This window comes from Hipposideros armiger, unplaced genomic scaffold (assembly GCF_001890085.2).
Source record: "Hipposideros armiger isolate ML-2016 unplaced genomic scaffold, ASM189008v1 scaffold_299, whole genome shotgun sequence".
Taxonomy (NCBI): Eukaryota; Metazoa; Chordata; class Mammalia; order Chiroptera; family Hipposideridae; genus Hipposideros; species Hipposideros armiger.
This window is the reverse complement of record NW_017731649.1, coordinates 144,750-155,294: the sequence shown is the minus strand read 5'-3', so window position 1 is coordinate 155,294 and position 10,545 is coordinate 144,750. Positions and strand designations below refer to the sequence as shown.

Below are 10,545 nucleotides of genomic sequence, written 5' to 3'. Positions count from 1 at the left end.
CACACATCAAATCGTTCAGCACAGCTGATTCCTGAAATGTAACTGGCTTTTCTCCGGGGTTTAAATCTCCTCAGCTGTGTGTCTCAAATAGATGGGTGTCGTAATGCTGGTACAAACCCGCTGGCCTTAGGAACACGTGCAGGACATTCTTAGGGGAATGTCCTTCGGAGGAAGAGTTTTGAGGCCTCTAAGAAGAAATCACATGAGGATACACTTGGAGGTATTATTGTATTCAATGTGGTTTTGCAGTTAAGAGCCTTCTTTCCCAGTATTCAGCTGCCTTGAGAAAGGCGGGAGAAGGGGCCACAAAGCAAGCCGCGTGAGTGGCCTTGGAGAGCTGGGAGGGGCCCTCCGCTGACAGCCAACATGGAAATGGGGTTCTTGGTCCTACAGCTGCCAAAATCTGAGTGCTGGCAACAGCAGGGCTGAGCACAGACACAGGCCCACTTTTAGAAACGGCAGGAGTGCAGCCCACCAGAACCAGGACCCCGGGCTGGAGGGACCAGCACCAATGCGGCTCTGACCACAGACTGTGAGATGCTACGTTGGGGCTGGTTAAGCTGCTGCATTTGTGGCGATGTGTTGTAGTACCGAGACAGTGCCACAGGAAAGCAAATAAGAAACTAAAACAGTGCTCATAAGTAGTCGGCTAGAACCCCTTCGTGTTTAATTTTCAGGCCGAATTGTTGAAACGATGGCGTTTAGAATGAGGTGAGGGAGAGCACCACGCATCTGCACGGGTCAGGTTCGCACAGCAATTTCAAGTTGCTGGGAAAAGGACGGGCTGGAAGCAGCCAAAACACAGTGGCCGTGACCATGGAACCGGCACTGTGTCAGAAGTGGAGTTGTTTGCCTCAAGCACTGAAGGGCCGGCTGGAATGAGGTCATCCGCTACTTGCAAGGTCATCCTTTGAAAGGGGGTCTAGGCATAACCCCTCCCTTCCCCTCCCCCTGGCCTAGGGTAAGAATACACGCAGTGAGTGGACACTGCAGAGACAGGTTTGCCCACACAGCTCACTGTGAATGGCACGGGCGGCTGTAGGAGAGCGTTAGCACAGGTGCAGGAGTCCTCATGGGATACGAGGCGCAGCGAGGCGGTCAGACCCCCTGAATCAGCTGGAGATTGAGCTCGTCAGAAAGGAAAGGGTTAACAGTAGGCCCCGACGGCTGGGGACACCTGCCACGGTTCACCTTGACCAGCCCTCCCCGGAAACCTGCTAAAGTCAGATACCAGGCGAAAGAAACCCGGCATCCCTGTCGAATGACGCCCTTCAGCAGACTGTACCTGCGTGTCTGGATGGCTTGCTGCACACAAACCGGGGCTCCGTGGACTGTTGGGGCACGGTCCCTGGAGAACCACAGGAAGTGGGCCACAGGCAGCTTCCTCCTGTGCGATGAGTGGGTGAACCCAGGCGCCTTGAGAGCAGTGTTTTCACACGCACTGTCCCGGTGCTTCCTGTTAAGCTGTAGCCAGCACCCATTCTTAGTAAGCTGTGATGGATGGAAGGGGTGCTTCTCTGTGCATAGTGCTTGTCTGTCTCTTTGGAATCGTTGACACACTTTGGTGGTGGGTGAGATCTGTGGGTCCTCTGGACGTCTGCTTTCATCACTGACCTGGGCACTCACAGTCTCATTATTATTCAAATGCACATTCCAGCGTGGAACTGTTGCTTCCTAGGGAATTCTAGCATCAAGTGACTGGACCACTGGAATAGACCGGCACTTAGACATGAGTCCTGGGGGTGCTCAGAGAAGAACGGAGGGACGAGGGAGTGGAAAGAGTGCCCCGGGGTGAGGTGAGTCTGGGAAGGCTCTGAGGGCACCGTGCTTTGGATATTTACATCACAGCCCCATTCAAGGAACCGCGTCCCAAAGCTCCTCGCCCCGGGGAGCACGGGCAAAGTTGACCTAGAGAACATGCTCATTCTTCCATCCGTTGAGAGCCGGGCGTGAGAGCCAGGCACACGCTGCTCACCCCACCAGCTCGCTGTCTTCATGTCACATTGTCTGAGGCGGCGAGCAGGCGAAGGTGCCACCAAGGCTAGTGGGTCAACAGCCCTTGGGCGGCATGTTGGTCTCCGCGTGTCTCCAACTTGGAGTCGCTTAGAAATCACATCAAACAGATTACGCGGACCTCCAGGTAACTTCTGATCGATTGTCTTATCATCGTAGACATGATGGAAATCAATTTTCACTAAAAGATTTGCCTTGCAAGGGCTTCCCTTCCTTTTTTAGAGGCACAGAATAATAGGCTGAACCTTCATGTGACTTGCGTACAGGGTTTGAAACCGTATAAATATACCACCTTTTCAATGAGGAGCCAATATGCTGAGCTCGCAAGGTTAACCATATGCAGCTGGTGGTAACTTAGCCTCTGCCTCTCAATGTTAACATTTCGAAGATGTCACCACACATGGAAAGCAAGTGTTACTTTAAGAAAAACTTAATGTTACTCAATTAGAGTACGTTTTTAACATACTATTTAAAATGTCGACTTACATTTTTATTCACTAAAATAATGGGGCTTCCCAGTACCGTTTTTGTTTTAGGTGCCTTGACCAAAAGACAATGTCTCAGAAACTAACAGCTAATTGATGAATTCATTCAAAATTGAAAAGAGCACCTGATAATATGCGCCCTGAAAATCAGAACCAGCCCAGCGAGCCAAGGAAAGGACGATAACCCACACGCCGCCGCTTAGGAGCCCCAGGCAGCACCCCGTTGCCCCCAACGCGCCCAGCCTCATCACCAGCAGCCTCCCCAGGGTCACTGTGTCGCAGAAACCATTTCTTTGGACTTTGAAGCTTTGGGAGTCTTCTGGTCACACACGTGATGAGGGACAGGTGGGACCCAGGGTAAGTCTGTAGCAGCAAGCGTTTCAGCTAACTGCCGACAAACTCTCAGGGAGAGGAGTCACCAGTCGGCTCTCTGGCGGGACCAGGATTGGGGTGACCGCAGACGCCCGGGCGGGCGGCAAATGGACGGGAAGCCCCGAGAGGAGAGGCGGTGCTGCAGAGGCCGGAGGTGTGGCCAACAGACCTCCACTCGTTTGTCTATGTGGCCAAGGGTAGACGCTACCCAGGAAATTAAATATGCGGAAAACAATATTTACTGAAATGCTATCAGCAAGGAAAACAGTTAAAATTTTAATTTAGACAAATTGGATAACAAGTTTAACAGCTTGTTAAAATTAAATTAAGGCAGAAGATCTAAAATCTGAGCTGACTTTCATAAACAGCAATGGCCTGCAATTCAAGGAACAAGGACTAAAAGAAAGTGTGTGTTGTGTGTGTGTACCTGTGTGTGCACGTGTACAGACGTGTGTGTATGTGTGTATTTGGGTATGCATGTGTACAGATGTGTGCATGTGTACAGGCGCATGTGATGTGTGTACCTGTGTGTGCATGTGTACAGGCCTGTGCTGTGTGTGTGTGTGTACCTGTGTGTGCATGTGTACAAGCCTGTGCTGTGTGTGTGTGTGTACCTGTGTGTGCATGTGTACAGGCCTGTGCTGTGTGTGTGTGTGTGTGTGTGTACCTGTGTGTGCATGTGTACAGGCCTGTGCTGTGTGTGTGTGTGTACCTGTGTGTTTCGGTTTGTGTATAGAAATAGATTGTGTATGTGGTCTTCATGTGCATGTGTGTGTATGTGCATGTGTATTTTTATGTGTGTGTTTATACATGTGTGTCCACATGCATGTGTGGTGTGTGTGTGTTTATGTGTCGTGAGTATGTGCATGTGTGCATACGTGTGTGTGTGCTAGAAATTAAGTTCAAATTACATTCTGGCCATTGGGATCACTGCTTTCCATCGGCTATGTCTTTGACCTCAAAAAACCCCTTTACGGCAGACACGATACCCATTTGATAGATGGAGCACTGCCACTCATCTGGGGCGCTGGGTCCCTCACCATTCTAATTCGCTTGGTCTCCAGAGGGTCTTCCTGTAAACCTGGCACAAGATCTTAAAGTATTTATTTTAAAACCTCCTACTGACGTCAGAATCTCACATACTGCAATGGTCTGTGTTCAACAAATGCATGTTTTCTCAAGATCACTGGACTTGCTGTATTCTGTCCTTTTTTATTTGTACCTCAGTGGAGCCGAAACTTTAGGCTGGCTTCCTTCTGCTTTTGAAAAAGAGTGGTTAAGAAAGAGGTCAGAAGGTTTTTTCCAGTGATTTGTATATAGGTTTGTGATTTTTTTCCTTTTTCCTTTTGGTTCCTTTTGCCTCTTTAGAAGCAAAGCTTCTACATTTAGCATTTACATTTTCTCTTTTATTTACAGAAATTATATCTTTAATCATTCCAAGAGTCGCTTTGATTCAGACCTTGCATCTGCCTCTTCATCGTGCTGACCTCTGCAACATATATTTTCTGCTCCTACTTAGGCTTTGTGGGGAGAGATCTGTAGCAGACTCTTCTAAAGATCATTATATGTCTTTGATGGCCACGAGACACACAATTATTACAGCATTTGCATCAGTAATCAGAGCTTTTCCTGTATTGCACTGAGTCTCATAAAAATCCCCACCCCATCGATTCCTCTTACATAGATCCCCTTACAAGCTCCTCCCCGCTCCATCCCCAGGGATTCCTGATGCCCGCGCCTTGTCTTTCATTGCGTCTATCACTTTTTGCATTGCCTGCGGATATTTAATGCAGGAAGAAGCAATGCCCAGCCATCATGCAAGCTCTGGTAAGAGGCAATTAGAATAAAATCACTCACCGTGCATTTAGAGGAACAGTGAACGTCTTGAAAATACAGTGCTGTTACTGAAACTGAGGACAGTGTATTTGTGACAGTGAGTGTCTAATTAAATGTAGACAGTCAGTATGCCAAGCGTTCTTGAATTCCTAAGAGTAAAACAGTTCCATGTCTAACATGACTCAGAAAGGATATTAAAGAAGTTAAGGTGTTGGGGCCGGCCGAGTGGCACGATGGTTAAGAACTGGCTTGGGATGCCAGAGGGCCCCAGTTCAGATCCCACATATGAGGGCCAGTGACACTGCCCTCCACAGCTAAGATGCTGAACAACAGCTCAACCTGGAGCTGGGCTGCCATGAGTCGCCGGCGACGGCGTAGGCTGCAGCCCCTGCTGCAATGGGTTGCCATGGGCTACCGTGTGTAGCCAGCAGGCAGCGTGAGCGGCCAGCAGCCGCAGTGAGCGGCCGTCCAGAAGCCGGCGACTGATCTGCCTCGCCCAGGAAGAGCGCAATGATGGTGCCAACTTGGGCCAGTGAAGCGACATCCTCCACAACTAGACTGAAGAACAAAAGGACAGCAACTTGTCTGTTCCCCTTCCCCCAATTCCCCAGCGCTGTTCCCATCCCCCCAATTCCCCAATAAAAATCTTTACCAAAAAAAAAAAAAAAAAGGAAGTTAAGGTGTTTTTGAAAGGCGTGCAGGAGGCTCAGCCTTGCTTACCTTAGGCAATGCTGTGACCCATGGAGAAGTGTCCCCTTACACTCCGCTCACTGCTGCTCCCTCCAGGTGCCCACACCACCAGTGGGGTTCTGTCAACAAGGTGGAATTTCTAATGGCCATTAAGAAAAATGCAGTGAGAGACCAGAATTGACCGAAAGCAAATTGCTGATTACCACTTCCTACTTCAAAGTAACGCCTATATGCAGATGGTTAACTGTCTATATCCTGTAAAGCATAAAATAATCATATGACTCCCTGGGACGCAAGTCCGACCAGCAGTAAAGCTGATGATGAGCAGGGAAGACCTGGGTGGTGGTACCCCTCCAGAGAATGAAGCAAATATTCACAGTCCTTTACTTGAGCCTCTCTTGTCAACAGGACACTTGGCAGTTGACTGGGAAGTATTCCAGAGCGCTTGGCTTGGCGTATTCACTGAGTCTACACTGAGTTGTGGCTAGCGATGCTGCCTTGGAGACCCTGCATGTGGATTCGCCCCGAAAACTGTGTACCCACAGGCAGGTCACCTACCTCTCCACGTCACGGGTCCCACCTCTGTACGATAAAGACCACGACAGTCCTAACCTCAGAGTGCCATGTGGAAACAACTGGGTTAGGCCATGTAAGGTGGTTAACACAGTACGTCCAGGGCTCTGATCTGATGTTAGCTAATACGACTGTGTAACTTGGGATAAAAAACCATGAGTAACCATTTGGGATCAAAAACACTATGTGTGGCAACAAGTGTTAACTAGACTTATTGTCTCGTTACAATGTATACGATATTTGTATATATCATGTCACAATATATACAAATATCAAATCATTGTGTTATATACCTGAAACAAATCCAACCTTATATGTCAATCATATCTCAATAAAAAAGTAAAAACACACAAATCCCTAAAAAGCTGGCACATGATGATCGTTATGAAATGGCAGGTGACAAATCTAATGAGTGCCTTGTCATTAGATGTAGCAGTTGATGGAACGAATAGCCATTGGTGATTCTCTTGGGGAACTCATTCTTACCTGCAAGTGGTTACAAAAATAAGGGAAAAAGGGGGGGGAAGGATCATAAAAGCGTTCACCATCATTCAATGTGCTGCTATGAATCAAGCCTCAGGAAATGCGGAAAGTATATATATAGCAAAGGGGCACAGGACCTGTAAGAAGCGAGCGGGGCTGACTCACACTTTCACTCCTGGGAGCCCGTTGCCCCCTTTCACTTCCCGAGCTGCCCAAGTGTACATGAGGCCCACTGCTTACCCCCCATTGTATCTTGACCCGACATTACTCAGGCTTCACTCCTTCCTACAGAACCCCCCGTGCTCCCCTCAGGCTGCTCCCCGAGCCTGAGCTGACCAAGCACCAAAACTGGGGCATGTCCCCTTGTCAGCCTCTCTCGGGACTCAGCTGACCACGACGAGACAGTTTTCCGGGAAGACCCCACTGGTGACTTCCTGCTAAAGACCCTGCTTATCCTGTCTGCCTTCTCCTGAACCTGTGGGAAAAAAGGCTTTCTGTGTGACTTTGAGATGCTTGCAGGCCTTACGGTCACAGGACCCAATTGCAAAGAGCCCCTTATCCTCCGTTCCAAGAAGGCTTTTGAATACAAATCTTTTTTCACTAAGTCCTGAGTTATTTTTCTTTGATGTAACTTAAAATTCCCTCCACGTGAGGTGCCCTGTCCCCTCTTCTGTTTGAAAAGAACCCTCGCTGTGACTCCCTCTTTGTCCCTGAGCTGGAACCGGCTGATGACAGGATGGAGAGAAAGGGGAACATGTTCTTTCTGCTCTTCCCAGTCTGCCTCATCCTCAGCCCCTCCTCCTCACCTCTGACATCTCCACGGAGGTTCTGGTTCTTGCTGTGGCCGGAAGCTGCTAGAAGGGCTGCTGGCTAGGTTTTAAACTCCTAGCAGACAAAGGAACGGACCACGTGGGGAATTGGGGGACGTGGTGCATCGCACACTCTCTAGACCCATCTTTTCTACTTGTTCCTTCTAACATTCCCCTTTGATGGTCTTGTTTAGCATGAAGGTTGGTTGGGGAGGAGAAGGAAGCAAACACAATTTAGTGTGTTGAGAAAGGCGATATTGTGTGGCCAAAGAGGCTGATGGACCGAGAAGGCTCCTTACCTGGCAAACACCGAGCCTCGCTGCCAAAATGCACCTTTCACAAGTGGGGTGCAAAGAGTTAGACGGGGGGGGGTCTCCCAGGAATGACTGCCCCCCCTTTGTACGCCTTCTGTGCCCCCAGAGGGAAGGAATGGGCAGTGACATTGGACCTGGACTTTGAATGGCTTCCAGCACCAGCCCTGGGCCTGCAGCCTTTCTGTTCAATCGCCGAGCGTGCTGCTCTGCAGATTCACTGAGCTGCACGGTGCCTGGTGTGTGCTGTGTCCCCAGAGCCCTTCTGTATTTCAAAGTAAGATCCAGATGCTATGTCATCCTTGGGAAGGTCAGGCCCATTCTGTTTTTCTCTCTCTGGATCAAACACCCTGTGGGATCCCACTCCTCCTGGGTCGTCCTCAAATTTAAAGTTACACTGCTCATTTGCATGGACACTGAGGTCCGTAAAAAGCAATGAACACAGCATCCACTTACGCATTTTATGTAAACCGTTTTCCAGTCTGAAGACCTGACAGTGATTGTGAAACTCCCATTCAGAACAAAGTCCAACAACAGTTTTGTAAGTTCCTATCATTGCCATCAGGAAGTGCCTTAAAGTTTGCGGTGAGGCTGTTTGCCGTCTCCTGAGGACACTATGTGTGGTCCAGAGTTTACAGGCACCGTTTAGTCCAACTGCCAGCTTTCACCAGGGCGTGAGAAGGCAGCACTTTGAACCATAGGACCCCAAGCAATTAGAATGAAAGGGAGTCTGTGGCACGGCAGAGATACTGAAGCATGCAGCCAACTTCCTGCCTTTAAGGAACTTACACAGTTGGAAAGCTGAGGTATCAATACATACATGGGACTGCGAGCACGCAACACCAGCCACGCAGGGCAGCGTGCGATTCATTGCTGAGGAAACTTGACAACGTGAAGAGCTGAAAGGCGGGAGGGAGTGCACAGGTGTCCGCTGCCACTGTCTGAGCGTCTTCCTGAAGAGGGAGGCTGGACAGCCGCCGGGAGAGACGGCGGGAGCCCTGCCAGGTGGGAAGGGGACGAAGGCCAACAGCACGCGCAAAGGGAAGCACAGGCACGGGCTAAACACGAGAGAGGGCAGGTGCCGGCCGGACCGCAGTGGGCGTGGAGTGGCCCGCGGGCTGACAGGAAGCAAGCTCACAGAGCGGACGGGCCGGGTACCCAGCCGCGGAGAGCTGCTGGCAGGCTTCTCCGCATCGGGGTTCACACCTTGATGCTCCCTTTACTGTTTTATGAGCCTTCACAACAAGCCTAGACAGTGGTGGTGTCGTCAAACTGAAACTCGGAGATAAAGCAACTTCCTCAAATTCACCCACCTCAAAGCCATGTCATCTGATCCCAGAGTTCACGCATTTCTAGGATAAACGTGAAGGTGGAATGATGAAAAGTCAGTAAGGACCAAGAGGAATGAACATGATACCAAATTTTCCACCTCAACAGAAATGGGGAAGTCAGGACTGAAAACTTATTTCTAAGTGTCTAACATATTTCTACATGGAGAAGTTATAAAAACTGACATGAGGGGAAGGAAATGGGTTTCATTTAAGGTACACAGAATGTGAGGAGACTGAGGTATTGTGCAACTGAAGGTTAGACATGACTTTAAAACCATGTCAGCCACATGTATTGGTCATTTTTTCAAGTTAATCTCTGAGTGTCTGTCTCATTGATAAAATAATTAGAGATATGTAAAGGATTATTGCAAAAATTTGAGACACATCTCTTACAGTATTTGGCACACAGTCACAGCTGATGGTGGTGGTGATGGAGGTGGTGACGGTGATGGTGGTGGTGATGGTGATGGGGTATTAAAGAGGAGCTATAGTGAGAGGTGCAGGAATACTTATGTACAGAGAAAGTGTGATTGAGCTCAAAGATGTGGACAAAAGATTTGGGGGCTTGTACTTCTGCTTAGCAAGCAGAAGACAAATTGAAGTTAGGGAAAAAAGACAGAAAAAAGTGGCCAGAAGGGTAGGTCACTCAAAACTAATACAGAATAGGGGCCGGCCGAGTGGCTCAGTTGGTTAAGAGCTCGCTCAAGAGTTTGAGCTCTGAGCAACAGCGGTTCGAGGCCAGCCCGAGCTGAGCAGCCACTAAGCTGCCAATAGGTAGATGGATGGCTCAGCTAAAAAAAAAAAAAAAAAAAAAAACTAATACAGAATTACTGGGACAGGCAAGAGAGAAAAACCTGCAAAGCGGGGAATTTGAGGACTGAAAACTGACCTTTGTATATAATCATTAGTGTTAACAGCGCTCTCTGAAGATAAACTTTTCATGAATGGCCAAGTGGAAGCTTTGTTAAAAGGATTCGAGAGAGACTGCTGAGGAAATAGAGACAGCAGGTGTAGAAATTTTGTTTAAAAAATGGCAGTGAGAATCAAAGAAAGAGAATGGGGTTATAGAGAGGAACCAACACAGTGAAATTGTATTTATTTTGCCCTGGAGGGGCAGCAGACACCACTATGGGTTTTCCCACCCATGCCCTTGACCCACTTCTGGTTTCAGCTGCCGCTGTGGAGGAGGAAACATCATGCCCTCTGGAACAGTTCTCATCTCAAGCACCCAAAGCTCCGGTTTTCTGACTCAAGGCTTTTCCTGCTCAGCTCTCGGTTACGGCCCCAAAGTAGAGGAATTAATGGCCCCGATGGGCCAATGGGGGGTCCCTCAACCACAAGTGGTCGAGTCAGCCCTCAACACACAGAGACAGGAGCCAGCATTTCACACCAGCAAATGCCTCCTGGATCTTCTCCTTACGGGGCTGCCGGGATTAGGGTGACAACCATCCTGGTTCACCAGGAACTGAAGGGGATTCTGCGATGTGGAAACTTCAGCGCTAAAACCAGGACAGTCCTGGGACAACCAGGAAAGCTGGTCACTCTGGGTCTAGTAGACATGAAGGCACCCAGGACAGAGTGCAGGAGCCCTTCTGCTCTGCAATGGTTAGGGCACAGCGGGCACCTTGTCACAGAGCAGTGG

At 49.1% G+C, this 10,545-nt stretch overlaps 1 protein-coding gene across 5 annotated transcripts in view; it reads right to left on the bottom strand.

Moving 5' to 3' along the window:
- CCR6 (C-C motif chemokine receptor 6) overlaps positions 1–10,545 on the bottom strand; it is a 21,610-nt gene that overhangs the window by 6,042 nt on the left and 5,023 nt on the right. Inside the window, exons 2-3 of one of the 5 annotated variants that reach the window (XM_019659447.1) lie at positions 5,427–5,535; positions 1,286–1,464 (exon numbers count right to left, since the gene is read on the bottom strand). The gene's annotated coding sequence lies outside the window, so the exon portion shown is untranslated. Of the gene's footprint in view, positions 1–1,285; positions 3,312–5,426; positions 5,536–7,560; positions 7,619–8,885; positions 9,002–10,545 lie in introns of those variants that run through there. The other 4 variants (XM_019659448.1, XM_019659449.1, XM_019659446.1 and 1 more) reach the window with 4 other exon arrangements.